We start from the raw sequence: 4,866 nt of genomic DNA, 5'->3' as shown, positions 1-4,866 counted from the left end.
GAAAATGCTTTATGAGAACTGAAGACTGGTGGGCTCAGATGACCCACTGGCCTGATCCTGCTGGCTCTTCTTATGTTGCTATGTTCCTACATGAATGCAACATCGAGTCTCCCCACTTGTGATTCCCAGCAACTCATATACTGCTTCTGACTAGGGAGGTGCAAAATAACCCTTGTGGCTAGTAGCTATAGCTACCCCACAAAGATTTGTCTAATCCTTGTTAAAGCCATCCTTGACCACCCTTTGGAGGAACAAGCTCCCTAGTTCAAGAATGCACTGTGTGAGAAAGCATTTTCTCTTGTCTGTCCTGACTCTTACAACATTCAGCTTCATTGGCTGCCTTTGTTGGGTTCCAGTTTTATTATGAAAGGGGGAGAAGAACTATCATTCCACTTTGTCATAGAACCATAGAATTGTAGAGTGGGAAGGGATAGCCACTTCCGACTATCAGGAGGAGGTGGGGTTGCGGGCTTCACACCCCCAACCCAAGCGCGGGGGCTGGCTTCCAGCCCCTGCGCGATCAGGGGAATCCTTGGGCCGCGTCATCCCCTGAGCCAGCCAATCGGCTGGCTCGGGGTGTGTGGCTTGCACCATTTAAGGCGAACACGGCCACAGGATCTCCCTCTTTGACCAGCGCAGCTGTTCATGTTTCCCACCCACCCACCCTTTAAGGTTTCCTTCTGACCTTGCTATGGACCTCGGTTGGTCGCTGTTAAGGGGCCTGGTAGGTATTTTTTCCATTTGGCAAATTGGCACCAGCCGTTTGGTTTTTTGCCTACCTCATAGCAAATCGTCACAACTTCCTTGGTTTTGGCGGTTAGGCATTGGTAAGGGTATTGTTATTTAGATGTGTTGGGGGGGGGAGTGCCATTACCTCCCCCCAGATATTGAAGGGTGGTCTGTTAAAGGATCCTGGGGGGCATGGCCTCGTCCAAAGCCTGTGGAGGCCATGGCCTAAAGCGCGCCCCCGAACGGTGACCCCGGGGGAGCTCCCAGTTGACGTGCATCAGCAGGGCTCCCCCTGCTGGAGTTAACCCTTCCCGGTCTTCAAGCAATCAAGCTGAAGCCGGATAGTGGATAGGACCAATGCCTAAGCCAATAAGGCTCTTACCTGTAACCAATAAAGTTGTGGCCAATTTAAGCCCATTAACCTTATTCATTGGTGTCCTGTGTCTTTATTTTCCACCGGGCGTAGGTGGGAACTTGCCACGCAAACAGTGTCATCGACTTCAACCCTCTGCCATGCAGGAATCACAGCAAAGTAATAATTTTCATGCACAAACTGTTGTGGCTCTATGATCAATCCTTTTTCTTGAACTCAAAAGCCCCAAGTGATGCACCCTTTCCTTGGTCTCCTTCCTCTGTATCGTGGGATGTCCATCCCAGTGAGGAGCTACGTGTGTAGAAACTGCTCTCCTCATGAAAGGTTCTTCCTGTGAAATGTGCCTCAGCCTCCTTCAATTGCTGCCTCTTCTGATTGTGCCCAGCTTCCCCTTTCTTGTGAACCACAGGTTGATTTGCCACCATGATATCATCTCCTCAATTCTGGAAATGGAAAATCTGCATGTTCTCCCCCCTTCTGGTGACTTCAGCCAAAATCCTATATAAGAAGAATCCTGGAGGAGCTTTACAGTAGGTACCAAGCATCAGAGCAGCTGAGAAAGCCGTTTGGACAGTCCTCAAATCTTCATCGCTAGACAACATGAAGATCTCTCTGGTTGCCATCACTGCTCTCCTTGCCATGGCCTTGTTCTCCCTGGCCAAGGCAGCTCCAGGTATTCCTCTCTCCTTTCTCTCTGTTTGATCATCCTAGGAGAGTTGAGAGTCCCTCAGGGGTTTGTGCTGCCTGCTGCTGGGCCTTAATGGGTATGGAGATGCTTCAAAATGAATTGCATTGAGAAAGTCTGTTTAGAACAATGGTTATGCCCAAGAGAATTACATTGTGTTTGGACTTAACAGAGCTTTTAGTGCCTGTTCCTTGGCCTTGATAGTCCTGAAGTTGGGCACTTGAGGTAGGTGGAGAGCAGGGGCTGGTAAGAGGAGAAGGGTATGCCTGGGGACCAGATAGATAGTCCTGAGGGGCCACATTCAGACCCCAGGCCTGATGTTCCCCGCTCCTGCTTTCAAATGTAAGGGCTATGGATAGATATGGGGGGGGGGAGGGTAAACCTCAGCTCAAGCAGACGTTCATGTCTCTGGTGATAGTTGCTTATTTTTTATTATTTTTATTTTTAATAATAGTTTTCTATTAATTTTCCAATATTACTACAGTTTTGCCAATTATACAGATTCCAATTAATATCAAAACAATTCCAATTAATTCCAAATTTATACTATATTATCAAAGTGCGAGTGAAGCCTGTTCCTCCCTTCCCTGGGAGGAATTTCCAAGAATGATTTACCCTCTATCATTCTTGTTTTTCTTCACCTTCGATACCCACAATGTTGTGGGGGCTCCCTCCATTAAGGCAGATAGGAACTGGAAACCCGCCACTTGTTTTTTTTAATGAGTTTTGTAAATAAATGACAATACCTGTTTTTTCCACCTCTTATAGCTGCGCCGGACACATCTCCCTGCTGCAATAAGTATCCCAAGAGCGTATTCCCAAACAATATTGTGAAGAGTTATTTTCGCACCAGCAGCATATGTAATCTGCCTTCTATTGTGTAAGTTTCGGGTTCTGGGCAAAAGCCAAGGGTCCAGTGGGCTAACATTGTCCAAACAGTGGTGGGTGGATGAAGGTGATGAAGAAAAGTTCAAGCATTTGTGAGCCAGTTGAGTGTGAGGGAGAATATGCTAGAGGAGGCAACAGAGAGATGGAGAAAATTATGAGAAGGTCAGGCTGAAATGGGTAAATTGTCACCTGGCAGCAGAGATTGGCTACAACTCCCCGTTAGTTGTGGAGAAATCTGTCAATTTCTCTCAGTTTTGCATTTATTTATATATTTTTTAGCCTGAGTGGAAACTTGTAGACATTCTGGAACATGTTTTCCTCAGTCTTTGCATTTTTGCAAGGAATTCTCCCCTAATGAATTGCATTATTACCGTATTTTTCGCTCTATAAGACGCACCAGACCACAATACACACCTAATTTTTGGAGGAGGAAAACAAGAAAAAAAATATTTTGAATCTCAGAAGCCAGAACAGCAAGAGGGATCGTTACGCAGTGAAAGCAGCAATCCCTCTTGCTGTTCTGGCTTCTGTGATAGCTGTGCAGCCTGCATTCGCTCCATAAGATGCACACACATTTCCCCTTACTTTTTAGGAGGGAAAAAGTGAGTCTTATAGAGCAAAAAATACGGTATATGTTATTCTCTCTCTCTCTCTTGTGTGTGTATAATATGCATTGCAATTTCATACTGCAAAATTCAGGGAAGTGCAAATCATGAAGACAAATTGCATTATTTTGAGTGTATTGGTTTGGGAAGTGGGGATTTGAGTATCCACTTTAGAAGTATGAGAAGAACCAGTTTCTGCCCCATCTCTACACCCTATCGCAGGCACGGGGTCTCTATTAAGGCTGGGCCTGATGTCTGATGTAGGAGATGAAATACCCACCTGTTTTTCCCGTCCCAAAAGAAGTGAGGCCGTCAGGCTAATGGAGAATTAAAAAGACACATTCAGTGCCACATGGTAAATGTCTGTTTCTTTTCATGACAGGTTTATATTCAACAATGGACTATCAAGCTGCGCTGACCCAAATGCCCAGTGGGTCAAGGATCTTATGGAATATCTTGACAACAAGAACAAACCCACCAGCTGAACCTCCACCACTCCACCTGGTACCAGTTGCAGAGCCCTGGCTAGGAAAAGGCACATCTGAGCCTCAGTGGGCCCTGACATTGACAAGCACTCCTTTATTAGCTACATCATCTTACGTGATAAACTTTACACTGTTTCAGGGAGTTCTGTTCCTGCAAACAGCCGTATGTTTCCAAGCAACTTTGCAAAACTGCCATGTCGATCTCAAGCCTGTCACTACATGCCCCTATTTATATGTGTTAATTTATACATTTTAATTTATATATTTTAAATGTATAATTTATATATTTAAAAAACATGTTTTGTTCAAACTCTTGGCTCTCTAAACTGATGGCAGAGATATTGAGAAGGTGTAACTTCAGCATATCTGAATTCCTACTGGCTTCCAATAAATAAAGATATAATAATATGCTTTTTATCTCAGCCTCTTCCTTTACCTCTGTTGTCCTCTTAGAATCCCAAAGTTCAAGAAGGTTGGACCAGAAGAACGAGGAAGGGAAGGGCAGGTCCATGCTGAATGGGGAGGGAGGTTTGCAATCTGAGGTTCAAGTTCATGGTTTAACCAAAATGTTTTCAGCATGACATTCAGTGCCAGCTGTAGCCCAGATTGCCAGGAATGGTGACAGAAATCTATGGGCAATTCTGAGGAGAGGGGAGCAGAAAGAAAATAACTATATTATTTTAAAGATTTTTACAAAGATGGATAACCATTCACCATTAATGAGATGCAAACTCATTTTGGAAATGTTTAGATATCAAGACTACTAGGACAATTAAGGTCCTTTAAAAACAAATTCCCAGACAAATTATGATACAATTAAGGGTATATTAAAAAATTACAGTGGAAGAAAATATAAAAGGTTTAATGTCATCTTTCTGTAAATCTATTATGAAGGTACTATTCGGTCCTCAGCAAAATTTGAGAAGGTGGTGGGAACAGAATTGTGATTCAGAAATCGAAGAAGAGATTTGGAACAGATTGTGGACAAAACTTTTGTCACAAAAACGCTATATAACCCCATATCGAAAATGCCCAGAGAAAGAGCCCTTAAAATTATGCATGGCTGGTACTTAGCGCCTAGACTATATAAAACCGATCAGT

General features: G+C 44.0%; 1 long non-coding RNA gene across 1 annotated transcript; it reads left to right on the top strand.

Annotated features, from left to right (window-relative positions):
- The first annotated feature begins 1,659 nt into the window (after positions 1–1,659).
- LOC309331173 lies at positions 1,660–3,985 on the top strand. The gene is made up of 3 exons (XR_014151750.1): positions 1,660–1,775; positions 2,556–2,667; positions 3,663–3,985. It is a non-coding gene; the product is annotated as an uncharacterized lncRNA (long non-coding RNA).
- Positions 3,986–4,866: the final 881 nt, after the last annotated feature.

The sequence above is a fragment of the Podarcis erhardii genome, assembly GCF_964252035.2.
Source record: "Podarcis erhardii genome assembly, chromosome: 16".
Lineage (NCBI taxonomy): Eukaryota > Metazoa > Chordata > Lepidosauria > Squamata > Lacertidae > Podarcis > Podarcis erhardii.
The sequence above is the reverse complement of the archived record's forward strand: the minus strand, read 5'-3'. Positions and strand labels throughout refer to the sequence as shown.